We start from the raw sequence: 21,472 nt of genomic DNA, 5'->3' as shown, positions 1-21,472 counted from the left end.
GCCGGCCGCCATCTTGGCTGACAGTTAATTTGCATATCTCGCTGATTAGCCAATGGGAAGGGTAGCGGTCATATGCCAATTACCATGTTTCTCTTTTATTAGATAAGGATAATAAAAAACTTACATCCAAATCAACTGAAGGGCAGAAAGACCAGTTGTTATGCCATTCACTGACTACCAGGGGAGAGACACTTGATGCAAGAGCTTCCCCCTGGTGGTCAGTGCAATCCCACAGGGGGTCGCTGCTTAGCCAGAAGCCAGGATCACAGCTGGTGAGTGCAGTGGCGATGGCAGGAGCCTCTCCCACCGCTGCAGTAGCACTAAGGATGTCCGGGGGCACCCGGGCTGCAAGAGGGTGTAGGCCAGGCTGAGGGACTCCCTCTCCCCCCACCCGAGTGCACTGGGCCTTTAAGAGGAAGGAAGAGGGAGAGATAGAAACATCAATGATGAGGGAGAATTATTGATTGTCTGCCTCCTACACACTCCCACTGGAGATACAGCCTGCAACCCGGGCATGTGCCCTGATTGGGAATTGAACCATGACCTCCTGTTCATAAATCAATGCTCAACCACTGAGCCACCACTGTGGCTGGACTGTTGCATTCTTATCAATAAAATTCAAATAGGTTTAGTTAGTAATATAGTCATCGTAAAGTACTATGTTTCAAAATGTCCATTGATTATTTAGCTTCCACTGCAATTAGGAGACACCATGAAGATCCTAAGATGAATAAGGCACATGATTTGCCTTCTGGGCACTCACAGTTGGAGAAATTGGATCAATAAACAAATAATATCGCTGAAGTATGCAGAAGGAAGGCCCCAAGGACATATGGCGTTTAAGCAGAATTTAGGTGGAAAAGTAGGATTTTTCAGGCGGAAAAGAGAGGGAATCCAGAAGTCGTCTGCAGAGGGGACACTAGGCAAAGTGACATAATCATGAAACAGCATGACACATGCAGAAAACTAGAAACAATTAATATTGAGTTTCAAGTTGTGGGGAGAGGTAAAGGCATTAGTCTATTGGGGCGATCACAAAGGTCTCTTATGCAGCATCAACTCGGAAATGTGCCAGCCTGCCACCCTGAGGAAGAGAAAATGATCTGGACAGGAGATGACAAGTTCTGAGCTTGTTTGACCTCCTTTTTTTGCTTTAATATTATAATTTTGTGGGATGAAATGAATGGCTGAGAGAAAGACATCTGTGAAAGAACAATCACAGAAATAGTTCAAGAACATGTGTCTCCAGACTTTGAGTGCTCTGCAGGCCCCGTGAAGATCAAATGAATTCATGATATGACACCGCTTTGAAAACAGCCCAATGCCCTGTGGATGTCGGTTTTACCATTATCGTCACCCTGTGTAGCTGAATCAATCAGGTCATTTAAAGGTTTGGAGCACAATTATTTTTAAAATGAAACTTTTGGATATCTTTTTTTGTTAGTTGGTATTTTGGAAAACATTTAAAGATGTGTATTGGTTGTATTATTACAAGGGTGCATTGATTTTGATGAACATGAACAGGAAATGTAGTCAAATGATTAAAATGCATATATATGTTCCCAGACTGAGACTAATTGAAAAATAATTGAGTTTGGTCTGTTGTTTATGACTTTTTAAAATGAATAAATAAGTGTTGCAAATATCACCTAACAATGTCCTATGTGGGACTCCCCAGTTATTTTAATCTCAACTTTCTCTCAAAGTGAATTATAGGCAAATTAACTTCCCTTGGTGGGCTGGTGAGGCTCAATACTTGAACATTGACCTGTGAACCAGGAGGTCATGGAATGATTCCAGGTCAGGGCACATGCCCAGGTTTCAGGCTCAATCCCCAGGGGGTGTGCAGGAGGCAGGCTATCAATAATTCTCATCACTGATGTTTTCTATCTCTCTCTCCCTCTCCCTTCCTCTCTAAATATATTTGAAAAAATTATCCTCCCTAAATAAAGGCCCCTAATTTATACCAGCAACTCAGATAGGTCCCCAATTCTGTCTACCATCACAACAATGTTGGTCCCAGGCTGGGTAAAGACAGGTTCAGTGAGTGTTGCTGGGTAGATCACATCACCACAGTGAGTTTTAATTGCATATCTTTGAGTGGGAAGAACCAGATTGTGAGAGTCTTTGAGCTTGGGGCATGGAAATTGGTGTTTTTAGCAAACACACTGGATGGTTGTAATGCATTCTGAAGTTTGAGAGGCTCAGGATCAGATCGTGGTTTATACATAGTGTAATTAAGGATCAGTTGCTGTTCTATGGAATACTCACTGACTACTTTTTCTAAAAATCAAGAGCCGAGAGCTGTTGCTAATAGACCTTCTGCCTTAGCAAACACTAAGTCTCAGCCGGCATGAAATTTGAAGCACAGCTCAGTCAGTTCTGTTTATTTGGGATGATTTCATCTGAGCTCAGCACTCTGGGGAATTATAGCACGACCATTTCCCCTGATGACTTGCTCCCTGACCATCCTGACAAATCCTGCCATCACTCACAATCCTGACGTAAAGAAAAGTGCTGAGAGTAGAACTTAAAAGTTTTAATCACAAGAAAAAAAATCTGTAACTAAGTGTGGTGATGGATGTTAATTAGGCGTATCTTGGTGATCATTTCACAAGCCATCCATGCATCAAACTATTAGATTGTACATCTGAAATGAATAAAATGTTATATGTCAATTATATCTCAATTAAAAAAAGAAAAAGGCTTTCTGTTCTGCCATGGAGAAATTCTTGTCATTTAGCACATTTTCTATAAAGAAAAAATAACAATTTTAACACACAATTTATAATTAATAGCTCATCTAAGCTTTCAGATTGACCAGTAAGTAGATGGATCCATCATGAGCCTTATATTCTTAGTATAAGATATAATAGATTAAGTTTCTTATTATAACAATAATTTCTATTATATAATTCATGATTTATTGGTATGATTGAGGAGTATGATTACAGTTTTATTTGCATATTTATCTCAAGGTACTATAGTTTATATGAGGTATGTGTTTGTTTTGAATGACTCTCACCATCCTCCAATGGACACCACAAAAGATAGCAGGTCTGACTGTTCTATAATTGGAGAAAGGAACATTAAGGAGAATGTGAGTATAAGAGCCATATTTGAGGCCAGGAAATACTGGGCAAGACTACTTCTTGAATAAAATGATGGGTATAAAGTTATAGCTTAGTTTACATTTTGCCTTAATTTTCTTTCCCATCAAATAAAATATTTTTTTAACGAAATGAAATATAGAAGCAGCACACTTGTTTTAAAAGTCAACTTAATCCAAATTTAAGTGAAGTGGGCTGGGATTTTATCACCCAATTCTCCTGATCACATTAATTTCATGTCTACGAATGAGACAACTGATATATGGGATTATCATATCACTTTCAATAAGAAAGTGATTTATCCAGAAGAACTGTTAAATATAGATTCCACCACTATAGATGTACAGTACCTACAAACTATTAGAATGCTCAAGAGTCTCTTTGGGTCTCCACAGTTTCTAATCATACTAATTTTGGTAACTAATGGTTACAGTTAGTCCTGCATTGTGTGCAAAATGTAATGGGATTTTTACCTTTTAGTTTAAATTATTCCAGCTTTCCAAGCTGTTTAGTAGGAAAAATGAATTACCTTATTAAAGGTAAAACTCACATTTTGCAATTTATAATTGATTCCTGAAATAGACAACATTGGAGAAAAGAAGTGATGGCATTGCAGATAAGAACATCATAGGCCAAATTTTGGAGGAAGGAATGAGTACCATGGACTCAGGAATATTTAAGAGGTGGTCTTAGTTAAACAGACAATCTGAGAAAAAACAGTTGTAAATTTTGAAAAAATATTCTTACCACTCACACTGGATATCCTGGTATATGTATATTCTTACAAAAAAGAGTGACAAAGGCATAAGTGTATTTGATAATTTTTGTAATAGCTATGTCATTTTATTTCATTTAGGTAAGACCTAAACTATTTTGTGTCTGGCTTACTAATTTTTTTAATAAAAAAAGAGAACTCCCCCTCACTCTAATTTGTCATTCTAGACCAGGCTGATAATTAGGAGAACATGCTAATTTTCAGTTTTCTATTTCCATTTTGAGCATGTACATGACCCTGAAATAGAGATGACTGTGCCCTGTTTTCAGCTTCATTTTGATCATAAAGGGATTTGGGCTACTCAGATGTTATACTTTTCATAAATAAAAAGTCTCCTTTATGCTCTCATAATTTTAAACATTAGTCTGGGGAATCCAAGGATAATTGGGTAGATAACAAATTTCAGCAAGCCATGTGCCTTGGGCTACAGTGTGTGTGTGACATTAGGCAGATTTACATAAATAAGGGTATTGATATAGGTAGATATATAATTTCTCGTTCTCATCTATCTGTGTATCTATTCTAGAGAGACAGAGGTATAGAGACAGAGAGACACTTATTTTTAAATTTTCAGCAAGGGAAAATTTGAACCTAACATAAAGGAGGTACAGGTCAAATGCTAGGCAGTGTTAACAGCAATATTTAAGCTTATTTAATCTACATGTTTATAGACAATAGGTCAACATGCTATTGTATATAGACTGCCTCATCTAGAAAAGCACATTCTTGTATTTCTGAAATGTGAAATTTGAAGATCACAGCACTTAACTGAAGCAGAGTTGAAGGTTGTTGCCATCCAGAACTGGAAGGATTGCTGAAGGCCTTTGAAAGGACCAAAACCATCCTGCTCATTTCAGCAGACTGCTTTGCCCCCCTGGCTTCCTAAATGGGAAATTTGGGGGAAATTAGCACATAAGGTTCATGAATGATGAGATGGTGGATGTGATGTTGACTGTTTTCACTCAAGTAAAACTAAGGAGACAGTTAAATGTAAGGGTATAGTACTATGTTCCTTTCCAAATGTGATTTAAAAACCTTTTCTCTGACATGTGCAGAGTCATTCAAAGTTACTTGTTAGAAGACTTTTTAAACTGTAAGTTGTGCTAAAGTTAGGACGATTTGTGTGTGTGTGTGTGTGTGTGTGTGTGTGTGTGTGGGCGAGAGAGAGAGAGAGGTGAACAGGGGGAAGAAAGAACAGGTGAGTAATGGGAAGAGGAGCAAGGTTGTGTGTGTGTGTGTGTGTGAGAGAGAGAGAGAGAGAGAGAGAGAGAGAGAGAGAGAGAGAGAGAGAGAGGACACTAAAATGCTAAATTGAGAGGGATCTAAGAATATATTCTACTAGTGGCCCTGTGCAGGAATCCATGCATGAGTAGCTCACTGCCCCTCCCTCCTGTAGCTCTCTGCCACTTATAGTTTGCTGCCCCACCCTCCTGCTGATTGGTCATTACATGTTGGCGTCCCAACAATTTGCATATTACCCTATTATAAGTATAAATAGTTAGTCCACTGATAATGGATTTCAGGCAGTAAGGCAATTGTCAAACTAAATATTTCTCATGCTTAAATATTGTCACTGATGCAGGCAAAGTCCCATCATTAACTATAGAATTCTAGGATCCTGGGAAAGCAAGAGAATATGAGGTTGTGTGGCAAGAATGAAAGAAGGCAAAGATACATTAAATTATAAGAATTTCAGGAGCTGGAGATAGAGGTCTTACCTAAATTTTATGCTATTATTCCTTCTGTCTTTCCTGTGTTTTTCTTGCTTGGATCTGTAGTACAAAAACTTTGAACACAGGGGTTAAAAAGATGCAAAAAAAATCATGATGCACACTGAGGATGATTTAAAAGATTTGACAGTGTCATTGTCATGCTATAATTTGAACTCTGCACAGGCAACAGTTTTAATCTGGGTTCCATGATTTTAACAGGTTTTCATTGGACAAGATCTCAAGTGAAATTTTAAGCCTAAACAATCAGTCAGATGAAGACATATAGGCCTTTTACTTGGGATTTTTTATAATAATTTGAGTTTGAAATAAAAGGAACACTAATACACTATTTTCTAGATTTATTTTCCATACATTAAACCAGGATTTAATAATATGGTAAGCTTATAAATCTCAGATAAATCAATTCATTATATTTGCATATACTTTTTAATAACCAAAAAGTATTGATTAGATTTCATATCCATTCTGTATGTTTTGTCAAATGTAATCCTTCTGGAGCAAAAATCTTAGTTAATGTTGTGTGTGTGTAGTGAATACTTAATGTGGAGTTCATTGCCTTTTATATGTTGAAACTGCACATTACACTATAAGTTTGCAGGATCATGGCAGTTTGGTAAAAGATAAGTAAAACATATCCCAGTTCATAGCCCCTTTGTGCGCTGAGCTGGTTGCCTTTTGCCTTTAAATTCTGGCCACTTCTTGAACATGTATAGGAGCTCAGGTCAGATCAGCAACAGGTGAGTCTCCTGATGACCCTGGAGGACTTGTTCCTGGAGAACAAGCTGCAAGGCAGTCTCCCGGTTAAATTCATTTCTCAGGCGCTGCTCTGCCTTTGAGCCATGGAAAGGGTGCTGGTCTTCATCACTCCTCCGTGGTAGGAAGTCCTTTTTGCTGTTCGGGTTGAATATCTTAAGTCACTGGACTCAGAGAGCATACCAAGGACTGTGCCTGTGTCCAGGCTGCCCAGCAGAAGTAACTCCATGAAGGAGCCAGCTCTCTGGCAAGGCGCACAGCTTTCAGGAGGTATGTGTGTCCCTCTTTTAAAATAACTAAGTAACTAAGGCTCGGCGAGGTTTTTTAAGATGAAATTGCTGGATGTCAAGCTAATGAGTGGTAGATCTCAGAAATGAACAACCAGGTCTTTTGACCCCCAGGCCAGTTCTTTCATCCATACATACCTCAAGTTAAGGTGATAAAAGTTAAGTGAAATTTTGTCCGAGTAGTTTCCGATGGTATCATAGAAGTATATGTTTCCAAGATAAACACAAAGACGTAAATCACCTTAGAAAGGTTGGTGGTGTGGTAATTGATGCTTAAAAATAGTTCAGTTGATTTTATTTGCTGTTGTAGTTGCTGTAGCTCTTTGGTTTGCTTCCGTTGTGTTGGTGTTGATGAAGGAATCCAATATTTGGGACTTTGTATATGAACTTGAATTTCTGATTACCTCAAATTGTACCAAGTTGTAAATTCTACCAAATTTTACTGTTTGTGTTTCTGGATCCTTTGTTTCCCAAAATTTTGAGGAAAAAGCCTGTTTTGTGAATATTCATTGGAGAGAGAGAGAGGGAGGGATAGAGAGAGAGAGAGAGAGAGAGAGAGAGAGAGAGAGAGAGAGAGAACAAAGAGAGAAAGGTTGAGAAACAGGCTAACATTTCACTTGGGAGATAAATCAGCTTATTAAAGTAATGGTTAGATTGATAAACTCTGAAATCAAAGTGTCTATGCATACATTATAATGATCAATGTCAAAATAACTATTTCCGACGTTGTGAGGAGATTTCTGGAAATGAAATGTCTCCATCACTCTGTATGTATGTTTGTAGAATCCCTCTTTGTCCTCAAAGATATGAGTCTTTCTATTTCATCTAAAGTATTTTTTACTCTATACAAAACTTATGTCTCATATACTTGTCAAACCAATACAATCCTGAAATGTCTATGAAGAGAAATGGATTTTATTCGAGTTTTTTGGCCAGTTGTTTGATTTTTAGAGTATATTATTGATATTCTCACATAGTTCCATTAGTTGTGAATCATTATCAATGCTTCTATAACATTTTACCTTTGGAATGATATATGGGGATGATATTGTAGTAAAGAAGATTGTAATATCCAGTGGCCTAATAAGTGAGCCAGACCCAGATGGGCGCAGTGATTTTACTGCTCCAGCAGCAAAGACAATGGATTGCAGGGCACACCTGCGCATCATTGTGAGGCAGAGCTGTCTCCACTTTCCCAGCACACCCACCACTCAGGTCTGCCATTGCTCAGCGGCACCGTTGTTTTTTCTGAGACGCTAACTCCCAACCCCTGGATCTGGTGCCCATAGGTGTGCCTCCAAATGGTTGCAACAAGAGACTAAGAAGTGGAAAAACATAGCGTCCATCCAGGGGCTTGTCAATTTACATCTCGCCCACTTGCCTTTCTGTTACTAGTTACCCCCAGATGAATCAGTTAAATATATCAGGGCATCCCACTGCTGATTATGACCTTGCCTATTTGTCCACCAATCCATTGGTTTATTTGGTTGCTTATTTAATTAATGTAGCTATTTATATATCTGATTCAATAGAAATGTTAGATAAATTATGAGAAAAAAATGTAAGTTATAATAAAACATAACCTGAAAAAAGGGGGACAAGAGAAAATTCGGAAGGGAAGTAAGACTAACAGAGAAGTGTGTGCAGCCTAGCCAGTTTGTTTAGCAGTTCAGCCTGTGCACTGAAGGGTTGTAGTTTCAATTCTTGTCAAGGTCACATATCTCAGATGCAGGCTCGATCCCTGGCCCCGGTGAGAAGCATGCAAGAGGCAATCGATTGATGTGTCTCTCTCATATAGATGTTTCTCTCTGTCTCTCCTCCTCTGTTCCCCTCTCACTAAAAATCTATGGAGCCCTAACCGGTTTGGCGCAGACTGAAGGGTCCCAGGTTCTCTTCTGGTCAAGGGCATGTACCTTGGTTGCGGGCACATCCCCAGTAGGGGGTGTGCAGGAGGCAACTGATAGATGTTTCTCTTTCTTCGATGTTTCTAACTCTGTATTCCTCTCCCTTCCTCTCTGTAAAAAAAAAAAAAATCAATAAAATATATTTTAAAAATAAAATAAAAATCAGTGGAAAATATCCTCGGGCAAGGATTAACCAATCCCCATCCCACCCCCCCACCGCCAAAAAATAAAAATAAAAATAAAAAAAGACAGTGTGCAGCACAGTGCAAGTCCTTGAGCTGTTCTAAGGGCATAGGTGTACATTTTGCTCTAGCATATGTGCTAGCCAAAGACATGTCATAACCCAAAAGGAAAAAAAAAGTAGTAATTCCTTGGGGATAACACAAGGTATTCCTAAAATTTAATTCAAGGAATATTCTTTGATATTAACTTCATGTCGCTAGCCTATACCTTCAACTGCAGATTTGAAAATTGTTTCCATTGACTGGTGAATTCCTGGTAAATTTTTTTCTGCAAAAATCTCACTTTTCTGCTAAACTTTTAAATTGGTAAATCTTGGTAGTCCCCTTCCCTCTCAAGTTTTGAAGCCAGGATTTTCTGAAAGACTGTGGTAATTCAAGAATTATTGCTGAGATGCTTCTATGTGCCTCATTCTAGTAGGCCCTGGAGATATCAAGGTTGTGATTTGCTGTACCCAAAGAGTTATTTTGTGTGTGTGTCAGTTAAGTGTCCTTTCACGTTGTGGCTCTGCAAAGTAGTTACCAAAGGAGAAAAGTCTTGGAGGATCATGCCGGGGAGTTTTCATGGTCCAGACCTGGCTTCCGTCACTTCCACCGGAGTCCACGGTCACCATTTATTCCCCAGGCCACCCCTGACTGCAAGCGTCCCTGAGATGTGTTGTCTTGTCTTGATGTCAATGGTCCTTGAGATGTGCCCAGGAGGAAGGACAGAGACGATTGGTCCAGAGCTTGCCAATCTCTGCCACACTTGGCATATGCCATCTGCACTTGAACTGTCCTGCCTATGATCATGCTTTCCTTTTATCTTATAGGCCTCACTCTACTTTAAATTGGGGCTTAGGGTGATAAGAAGATCCCCCCTCCCCACTCCTCATCCCCAGGCCTTTGCACCTGCTGTTCTTCTGCTTTGAACCATTTTCCTGGGTAACCTCAGGTCTCTACCCAATTGGCACCTCTTCACAGAGGCTTGTTCTTAAAATTCCAAGTTGAGCAAACCCCTCACCCATTAAGACACATACTAACACACACCCTAATTTTTCTTTATTATAAATGTATGGGTAAAGCATAAAGGACAAGGAAGCTCAATAAAGGCTATTATCATTAGCTTAAAATGGTAAGCTGACATTTATGCTAAAATATGTTTTAGGTTAAGTAAAAACATCTTCTCACCAGGAGCTCTTCAGAAAATAGGCACCTGTTGAATCCTTAATGGTTTTTCAGAATGACTTTTCAAATGAATTTATTTGTTAGAAATTCTAGTTCCTAAATCCTGGGGCTGACTGGCAGACTCTGAGCGACGGATGAATGATTATCCTGACACGTGTTTCTGTAAAAGAGAGGGCTAAGTGACTGCTTGGCTAGAGAAACAAATGGCCCCATTCGCCTGCCTCCTTAGGCTTTTATTGTAACACCAGCTTGAACTAAAATTAACTGTTAGATACTATCAGTAGGCTAAGCAGCCTTGAGGAGACACATGAGTCTGCAGCGTCCTTTAAGCAAGGGCATCTGAAGACTAAGCATAAAGATTCCAGTAAACACCCAGGGGCTCAGACTTGTTTGGAAGTCAAGGCAGAGGTGGCCGCCTTCAGCCAACTCCTGTCCTGTGCTTCCCCACGCCTCAATGAGGGTCATAATGTGAGTGTTGGCTGATTCATGGTCCTCTTGTTTCCAACTACATTCATAACTTTTTGTTCAGCCTTACTGTCTTTTTTCTCTTCTTTTTTAAATTTTGTTTTTTATTGATTAAGTTATTACATATGTGTCCTTATCCCCATGGTACCCCCCCATCCCTCCCACTCATGCCCTCACCCCCTTGTTGTCTGTGTCCATTGGTTAGGCCCATCAACCTTACTGTCTTTAAGTACTTTTCAGTCTCTTGTTAAGAGAGAAGTCTTCCTAGTAGTATGTGGGTGTTTTGTGGTGGGGACTGAGTAGGGTTGAGAGAAGGCAAACAAAAGTAAAGTAAATAAATATGATGCATTAGCTGGTTTCTCTCATATCAAATTCCCATTCTGGAGGAAATCTCTGCTGCTATTCAATATTTATTTCATCAAGTAAGGAATATAGTCAAGTTAATGCTGTGCACCTCTTACAGTTAAGCTGGCAGAAGCCCAGGGAGGTAATGACTTTCCCAATGTTACAACCCAAGCCTGTAAGTTCATCAGAATAGATATACTTCAAAAGTTCTCTGGTAAGGGCATTGCCTACCTAAATAAAATTAAACATCGTTTTTAGCCCTAGCCCTAGTTTGGCTCTGTGGATAGAGCGTTGGTTTGCAGACTACAGGGTCCCAGGTTCAATTGTGGCCAAGGGCACATGCCCAGGTTGGGGGCTCGATCCATCCCCGCCTCCCCAGTAGGGGACGTGCAGGAGGCAGCCAATCAGTGATTCTCTCTCATCATTGATGTTTCTATCTCTCTAGCTCTCTCCCTTTCTCTCTGAAATCAATAAAAATATATTTTAAAAAATATCTTTCAAAAACATTTTCCATGTATTTTATATCCTCTAATATTTCATATAGGATTATGCAAAAGTTAAATTAGGTATTTGAAAAATAAACTGTAGTGATCCAAGAAATGGAAAGTCTCACTAAATCTATTGAAGTTCACTTTTGTTCCCAATTAAAGAACTTTGGGATGTCATCTTTATCTAGTCTGGAAGGCTGTGTCAAAATGTCAGTATTTATACAGTTCAGCTCATTCTATGGACAGGTTGGGAATAAAAGCTCACAGTGACAATAGTGGCCCGTGTTCTGAGTACAGAAATTCTAGCGACATCTTTAGAGGACAAACTCAGAATCTTTACCGTCCAGTCCTTTGCATCACCAAAAGCAATTTCCAAAGATGAAATTGTCTGTGGAAAAGGGTAATGCAGTTAAATGTATTAGGGATGCACACAGAAATTAGAGTGCAATTGAAATGTTTAATAATATAATCCCCTAGCTATACCCTCTTGAAAAATAAAGATGTAAGATGCCAGTGAGCTACTTGATAATAGGACTGTGGAATAATAGGATTAATGAAATGCCATAATATGATTTATTTTCATCATGGATTTTAGTCACTGCAAATGTACTACTGAATTGCCGATGATTGCAGCAATACAGGTTTTTGAAAAAGTCATTGGAAGAAGTCATCATGCCAAGGACCCACCTTCTGAATCACCAGGAAAGGCATTGATACAGTGCTGGAGGGAGAGTTGTTTTGATCTCTGTCATAACTCCTCAGTGTCTGGCGTTGTCTCCTTCTTTTTGTTCTGTTTATTCAGCATGTACCTAGTTACTGCTTGTTGCCAAGCACAGTGCCAAGTGCTGATGATCAAAAGGAACCTAGACGTGGTTCTTGGCCTTACAGACTTCATGCACTAGCTCACAAACTTATAAGCAAATAATTATAATATTTGATGAGAACTCTAAGAGTATGGACATCTGTTGTGAGCAGCTATAGATGAGGAACTCCTATCTAGGAGCCTCAACAGCTTCTTGGGGAACAGCTTTGGGTTGGGTGCTGAAGGACATTATTTCATGCTTACATTTAGCCAAATGCTCTTGATTTCTTTCCTTTTTTAAAATTAAATTTTATGGGGTGATTTTGTTCAACACGAACATATAGGTTTCAGGTGTAGGTTTCTATGTTGCAAGATCTTTATATTGTACCATGTGCCTACCACCCAAAGTTTAATTTAATTTCTTATCAGCTTAATTCATTCATACTTAGATTTCTTACAGGATTTACATAAAATCCCTGAGAGAAAGTACTGATCACACCCTGTGCCCCAATATCATTATTTCTTTCCTTGGATCCTGAGATCCCAACACTTTGGCTCTACATCTTAATTTTAGTGTGTCTCCTAGCCTCTGTTTAGCTGATCATTAGGTTGCTTTTTGTTTTGATTTTTTTTCTCTGCTCTCTGGGATGTGTATTCTCCTGATATGAGTTCATTTGCCCACGACCAATACCTATGTTCATCGCATATTTCCTAATCCCTGATTCCTCTGTGACTGATTTATTGATTTTATTTTACTCTCAAAATGTATTGAATCAAAATAGCATTAGTTAAAATACCATCTTCCATGTTTTCTATTAGGTTTATTGGGTCTATACTTGCCTTAAATAGACCTTATTTATCATTTTTCCTCATTTAACTAGTCTTAACATCACATTCATCTCTCCTCTTTCCTCACACAATTCCTTTTAGGCTCAAGAAAATCCAAAGTTGGTAATGAAATGTAGTTGAAAAATAAATGGGCTGTTTCTCATGGTGGTGTGGGGTAATGGTTCTGATATTCCTACATATATATATATGAGCAATTGTATAAGTACATGGTGGATAGAAGAGCAATGTTATCACTTTTGAGTGGGAGGTTATAGATAAGCTAACGGAGGAAAGTAGATAAATCTATATGATAATGGATCAGAGTCAGATATATCAGTATGAACTGTTCAACTTAATACAGGTAGAGGTAAGCACATATAGAAATATCTGTAAATATGGATATACACAGGTGAATGTACAGGCACATAGTCCTTTGCTTTGTGAGCTGAGAGAGTCTAAAGGTAATGTTACATATGTAGCAACAAGTACACCTAGTTTTTGGTTATTAATATCATTTTTCAATAAAAGGAACCAGGGTTTCTTTAAGGAATAGTTAATTCTAAGACAGAGGCAGAACATATATAATGTGAGCCTAGATCATCTTATTATGTCAGAAAGTAAGCAAATGTTAATTAAAAACAAAATACCTAAGATGATGCTAAAGAGACACAAAAGCCAACTGAATTGTCTTCCAGTGGCCAAACCTGAAAGAATTTTAGCAACAAAATAATTTGCTATTTTTTGTTGTTGTTAATGTTCACCCAAGGAATTTTCCCATTGATTTTTAGAGAGAGTGAAAGGGAAGGAGAAAGACAGAGAGAAACATCCATGTGGATGTGGGATATACACAACCATTGGTTGCCTCCCACACGTGCCCTGATGGGATCAAGCCTGCAACCCAGGTACCTCCCCTTTACTGGAATCAAACCCATAACCCTTCAGGCCACAGGCCAACACTCTATCCACTGAGCCAAACTAGCCAGGACTTATAAAATACATATCCATAAGTCCATGCTAAATTAAATATGTGATTGAATAAGTTAATAAAAATTAGACACATTTTTATGCAGAAAAATTCCAAAAAAATTTGTAGACTCTCTGCCCTCACAGAGATGGACCATAACCCTCATTCCTTAAGTGTGGGCTGTACATGGTGGCTTCCTTCCACAGAGCATGGTTTAAAAAGGGGGGGACAGAGTAAATTTACAGTGCAGAAACCTGACAAACTCTACCTTAGTTAGGTGATCAAGGTTAGCATCAACAGAGATATGTCAGTTTGATACACTATGTGCCCTTTATATTATACTGGAGGTCCTATGCACGAAATTCGTGCATGAGTAGGCCTTCCTTCCCCCGGCTGCCGGCACTGGCTTCCCTCTGGTACCTGGGACCCGGGCTTTCCTCTGGCTGCTGGCAGGCATCCAGTACCCAGGCTTCCATAGCAGCCCCCACTTTGTTTGGAAGGTCGTCTGGAAGGATATACAGAAGGACATCCAGTCTAATTAGCATATTATGCTTTTATTATTCTAGGTAAGATAAAAAATTGCACTTTTCCTCTGCAGTGCTCCTGCTAAGGAAACTATATGATCCCCTATCTATTCAAAAAAAAATCTATATGACAAATCCCAGTTAAGAGATACTGTATAAAATACCTGACTCCTACTCCTCAAAACAGAAAGGTACCAAAATAAAAGAAAATCTGAGGAACAGTCATAGCCAGGAGGAACTTTATAGACATGACAACAAAATCTAATTTGGTGTCCTGGATGGAGCACTGGAATGGAAAGGACTTCAGAGAAGAAGTAAAGATTTCATCAAGTGTTGACTTTAGTTAGTAGATATGCATTACTATTATAACCAAGTAAGATGTTAATAATAATAGGGTAAATTGTATGGGGTGTATACAATTATGGGAATTTTCTATACCTACTTTGTTCACAATTTTATATAATTATAAAGCTATTCTAACATGAAAAGAACTTTTAAAAAATAAAAATAAAAAATAGCCGTAGCCAGTTTGGCTCAGTAGAGAGAGTGTCCGCCTGTGGACTGAAGTGTCCTGGGTTCCATTCTGGTCACGGCTTGTGCCCGGCATGCAGCAGGCAGCCAATCAAGGATTCTCTCTCATCATTGATGTTTCTATCTCTCTCTCTCTCCCTCTCCCTTCCTCTCTGAATTCGATAAAAAATATATTTAAAAAAATAATACAGTTGTTTCCAGATAGAAAAAATATATATATTAATAATACAGTGGATAGAAAACAATGAGAGGAGAGTAAAGTTAAGGTGAATATCTAGAATGAGAGTTCAGCTGACATAATTGAGAAGTAATGTTTTTATTTTTTAGATACTTTGAGAAGTATTTGTCAAAGCAGAGTTTTTAGAAAACATTTTTCTAATTAGTCTTCATATTTTTTTAGTACTCAGTCAATAAATTAGCTAGAATTACACAAGATACAAATATGATGATTTTTGTGATGAATTATTTCTTGTGATCTTGGGAAATAAAACACTAAACCCTCTTAAAATACATAATTTCTTATTGTCTATGTTCTGAGCATCTGTCAATGTAACTATTCAGTTTTTATTTTGGAAGTTGCTTTTGAATTGTGGAATTATTAAGTTTGTGTCCTCATCCATGCCCAAAGCGTACTCCCAGACCTCCACACTGCCTGCAGTCCGCAGCCACCATTGTGAGGAGCTGAATAACTCACCATAAAAAGAAGGCACACATGGGGTCCTCCCACTGCCGAAATGTCCAGCAGATTCTTGCTAATGACCAAAAAGCCTGAAAGCTCATTAAAACTAAAGAAAAGTCAATAGCTGTAGCTCGCTTCTGCTGCCCCATTCCCAGAAAGCAGCCCTGTGGTGGCTGACTGAGGCACAGGCATGGAGAAAATAGGCTGATTTTCCTGCAGTTCTTTCCATGAGTTTCCTCCCTGTATCACAAGGAAAAATTAATGAGGTGAAAACCTCCCCCTGGCCTGCCCCAGCTGTGGAAGGCAGCAGTGGGCTTTTTCCAAAGGGAGCTTTTCACAAAACTAGGGGCTGGGCCCTAGTCGTTTTGGCTCAGTGGATAGAGTGTTGTCCTGCGGACTGAAGTGTCATGATTTCTGTTTTGGTCAGGGGACATGCCTGTATTGCAGGCTCCATCCCCGGCGAAGGGGCGGGGGGTGGAGGGGAGGCACATGCAGGAGGCAGCCGATCAATGATTCTCTCTCATCATTGATGTTTCTATCTCTCTCTCTCTTCCTCTCTGAAATCTATAAAAATATATTTAAAACCAACAACAAAAACTAGGGTTGGGAGCAGGCCTGAACCAGCCTTACCCTTCATTTCTTCCTCATCACACAGTGGTTAAGTGCCTATTATGTGACTGCCATCACTGTTTGTCTTAGATACTGGGGACATAGGAATAATTAAGAGTCAACCTTTGCTTTCAAAAAGGGGTGAACGATAGATGGAAAACGAGGCATTAAGGATTGTGATGGACACCGTGGGGTTTTGCAGCAAGGACTACAACAGCTGATGGCAAGGAGCCCACGATGCTGCTGAGGTGGGGAGAAAGGGTTTCAGGGAGGACCTGATGTGCCTTTTACACTGAGCTTAAAATGGCAGGTAGCAGCTCACTGTCCTACCAGAGTAGAAAGGACACTCTTGGCTGAAGTAACAGAATCTACCAGAGCATGAAGTTCAGAGCTGATGTAGGGAATTGCACTGGGCAATTGCAAGTTGCAATTTCAAGATGCAAAGTGTGTGAATATAGGGAACCTGTATGGTGTGACATACTTAGGTGTGGGAGGGCCTGGAAGGAGATAAACTTAGATAGACTAGAGCCAGCCTATGGGTAGCATTCTGGGCCTTATTAGGAATGTGGGACATTATCCCAGCCAGTATGGGTCAGTGGTTGAACATTGACCTATGAACCAGGAGGTCACGGTTCATTCTCCGTCAGGGCACTTCTATCTCCAATGGGGGGTGTGCAGGAGGCAGCCGATCAATGATTCTCTCTCATCGTTAATGTTTCTATCTCTTCCTCCCTCTCCCTTTCTCTCTGAAATCAATAAAATATTTTTTTTAAATGTTGAACATTAGGCAGTGTGGAGTAACAATGGTTTAAAGAAAGTAAGAGTGAGCATTTAATCATTTTAAAAAACACAATGGTGTAATTATGTTACTTGCAAACACTTTTATTTGCTCTGCCACAAAGCTTACTGTTGCAGTATTTATCTATAATGTTTAAGCATCATTGCTGATGGGGGTGTTTTGCTAACTGTAAAGATTTTATAGCTGAGAACTGCCTCCTTGCTAATTACTGTGTGCTAAGACAAGGAAGACTGCCTTCAACTCTTCTTTACTTGCCCTGAAGTGAATGTTTGATAATGTCAGTAAATCTTGCAGATTGCCACCCACTAGAACAGTGGATCTGAACCTGTGGGTCGCCACCCCTTTGGGGGTCGAACAACTCTTTCACAGGGGTCACCTAAGACCATCGGAAAACACATATAAATTACATATTGTTTTTGTGATTAATCACTATGCTTTAATTATGTTCAATTTGTAACAATGAAATTGGGGGTCACCACAACATGAGCAACTGTATATAAGGGCCGCGGCATTAGGAAGGTTGAGAACCACTGCACTACAAAAATCTCTCTGCACCTTATTATTTATTTATTCATGAAATATTTATTAAATCCTTACTTACTCTGGACCAGACACTATGCGGGAGCTGTTTATGCAAAGATGAGCCTGAAGAGTTCTTGTCCATAAGCAGGTTGCAGGCGGGAGGAGGGACCAGGTGAGTGAAGTGATCAGCAGGGTGAAGAGTCACAGTTGTGCCGAGAGCAGTTTGCGGAAGGAACAGTGGGAGGGTGGAGAAGAAGGAGGTCAGTTTTACTCTGTTGTATGTGCCAGGATTGGGTCAGCAAAGACCTTTAAGAGAAAGTGGCCATGGAAACGAGTCTTCAGTGCTAACCCCATGTTCATGAGGGAGGGCGTTTCTGTACGGTCTGTTGTATGTTAGCTATTCAGGTGGGGAAGACCTAATGAGTTTAGGAACTCTAGAAGCAGCTGAGTACAATTGTATAGCTTATGTGTGGTACCTGCTGGAGGGTCAGTCAGATGACTGCGCCTCCCTAACACACACCCCAGTGAGGCTGCGGGTGTACAACCTATACAGATTTCCATGGGAGACCCACCTATCAATGTAGTATAAGTGTGTTATATAATTCGTTATATAATTAACTGCATTGCTTTCCCTTGGTCATTCCTATCCTAAGAGGGAATGAGAGATGACCAAATTAAAGGTCATTTCCTGTGTCAAAGTTTTAAGAGGAAAGCAGTGTCCATGGGGGCCAAAATAACTGTGGCATTTGGAATCTGAAGGGTAGCCATTTGGGGAGCCACCTGATTTTTATGCTCACTCCTTCAGCCACTTGGAAAATATTATTTTCTTGCTAAATCTTGGACATGGTTTTGTTTTGCTTCGTTAGTTTCCTCCTATTAAGGAGAACTTACTACCTTACAGATAATTGCTTTTCTACATAATATAGATTTGGTGGTAATAAAACAGAAGATTATACCAAAAAGCACAATTTCTTAGAAAATTGTGCTTTTAGGCACAAGAGAAACTGCCTTCATCCCCCTGATTTATTATGGAGTTGCAAACAGGAAGTAGTTATTCAGATTTTAGCTGGGAAGGTTAAGCAAAGTGACAGCTGCCAGATTGAGAGACATCAAGAAGAGAACAGCCTTGGGGATTTCAGAAGCCTCAAGTCCTAGGCAGAAAGAGGACACAGGGGTGGGCAAACTTTTTGACTCGAGGGCCACAGTGGGTTCTTAAACTGGACCGGAGGGCCGAAACAAAAGCATGGATGGAGTGTTTGTGTGAACTAATATAAATTCAAAGTAAACATCATTACATAAAAGTCATTTCAAACGGGCCGGATCCGGCCTGTGGGCCGTAGTTTGCCCACAGCTGACATAGACTCTCCATTGAGACAAGTGCTCCATCAACAATAACAAAGGACCAAATAAATAAACCATGAGAACAACCCAGGACCCTGAGTCTGTCACTGTTAATTTAAAATGTTTCGAAAATAGAAAGTTATAACCAGATTAGGGATGAAAGAAACAAGACAAGTCAAAGAAGTAACTAAAAGAAAAAAAAAAGAAATCAAACTCCACTTACAAAAAAAGGAGAGTGCAGAGGTTTTTCTAAGAAATAATAATAGGATGTGTGTTGAAAGGTATGAGGATAAGTTGTCAGATTGATTCCAAAAGGCGAGGAACATTAAGGACAGGTTTGCTTTAATGGGTTTGCTTTATAATAACATTCCCAAAAGGGAAAAATAAGGAAAGAAAATGTGAAAGATTATAATGAATTGCACAGGAAAATACCTCCAGTCTTGTATTCTTTGGGCTAAAATTCTCACCTGTTATTGAGACACTTGGGGAACATGTGAGAATGGCTTGGAGTCGGGAGAATGAATCCCCAATGGGATGTACACACTTTTTGTACACACAATAGTACAGGAAATTAAGTACAACATGCATTTACTAATTTTTATAGAAGCTGTTTTATAGAAGCTGGTGAGAACTAATAGAATGACTTTTCAAATAGCACAGCCTCTTCTTCTTAGCACAAGTGAGCAGGTTCTGAGTGTCAAAGAAAGCCTTATAAGTGCTCACCTTAGTCCACAGCAAGGCTGCCGGCTTGCCCTGTGACATGCGTCAGTCACTTGTGGAATCACAGTCCTCTGAATACCAGGATTGGATGGAATACTGTGACTGAGATGTTCTACCCCAGTGGTCGGCAAACTCATTAGTCAACAGAGCCAAATATCAACAGTACAACAATTGAAATTTCTTTTGAGAGCCAAATTTTTTAAACTTAAACTATATAGGTAGGTACACTGTTATTAACTTAATTAGGGTACTCCTAAGGCTTAGGAAGAGCCACACTCAAGGGACCATAGAGCCGCATGTGGCTCGCCAGCCGCAGTTTGCCGACCATGGTGAGTGGCTATTTTTCACTTTAGAATGTAAGAAAAGTCAGTGGGATTCAGTCTTGGTGGCTGGATTTAATATTTTCATCAAGACCTAGAGGAGAGACTGTAAAATGAGCTCACTAGGTTTGCTTTAGACACTGTTAGGGGTGACAGGCAGCATCCTGAGAAATGGCTTGGCAATGCAAAGTTGCTCTAGGGAGCTGGAGAAAGTTTAGTTAAGATAATTGTCTGGAAAAGAAAAAGAACCCAAATAGACAAACTGAAGAATAATTGGCTCTAGGAAAATGGTCAAAATAAAGTATAGGGCTCTCATTCATTATATCTTGACCATGGATCAGGGCTGAAGCACTAGGCTTTAGTTATATATTTTTTTAATTCATGCAACAGCCCTAGCTGGTTTGGCTTAGTGGATAGAGCATCAACCTGCAGACCAAAGGGTCCCAGGTTCAATTCCTGGTCAAGGTCACAAGCCCGGGTTGTAGGCTCAGTCCCCAGTGGGGGATGTGCAGAAGGCAACCAATCAATGATTCTCTCTCAGCATTTATGTTTCTATCTCTCTCTCCCTCTCCCTTCCTTTCTGAAATCAATAAAGGTATTAAAAAAATAGAATTTATGCAAGAAATACTCTTCCAGTAAGAAACAGGGCTGGGACACCCCTGGGAGTCAGGGACTGGGTACTGTCACTGTTGTTCCCTCAGAACCCCAAGCAGTGCCTGCTGCAGAGCCCTCCCTGCTTTGTTGAAGGGTGTTGGGGTGTGGGGAAGAGCACCAGGAGGAATAAGACAAAGCCCTGAACTCCAGGGACAGATCCCACTCGGAGAGTGGGACAAACACACGTACTAGGCGCTGGAGCCCAGCGGTGAACACAGGAATATCAGAGTGTCGGATTGACAACTTAAGTTTGACCTGCAGGCTTTTCAGGTTCTAGCACATAGGAGATACAAACTCGTCTCCGTGTTTCAATCTTATTCTTTAACAGAACACTAATAAATTCTACTTTCAACAATGTTACAAAAACTCACTCTCTCTCCCGATATATGATAGATAATGGATGATAGAAAATGGATGGATGGATGGATGGTTGCATAACAAATAATACTTTTCTTCTGGCTTACTTCTGTAAAATACAGAATGTACCATATTTTTCCGTGTACAAGACACTATTTTTTTTTCTAAAATTGTTAGACTGAAAATCAAGGGGCATCTTATACACGGAATTCAGCCGAGGAGGGAGCCACGCAGGTGCATAGCTGCCCATACCCTGTCAAACAGGCTTTCTTCAATCACGAGCCTTATTGTTACTGACATCAGCTGATGCCATAATTGGAGGTGGATATGAAGAGTGCACAGATGCAACAAGGACCAGAACATTCTGAGCCCATAAAGCTGTCAAAAAATTAAAAGATATATACCTGTAAGCGATTGTCTTACTCTGCAAAATTCAAACTGAATGTAATCAGCTATGCAAAAGAGCATGGAAATAGAGCTGCAGAGAGGCAATTTGGACTTCCTCCCACTGAGTGTAAAATCAGACAGTAAAGGAAACAGGAAGAACAACTTAAGG

This window comes from Myotis davidii, unplaced genomic scaffold (genome assembly GCF_000327345.1).
Source record: "Myotis davidii unplaced genomic scaffold, ASM32734v1 scaffold204, whole genome shotgun sequence".
NCBI lineage: Eukaryota > Metazoa > Chordata > Mammalia > Chiroptera > Vespertilionidae > Myotis > Myotis davidii.
The sequence above is the reverse complement of the archived record's forward strand: the minus strand, read 5'-3'. Positions refer to the sequence as shown.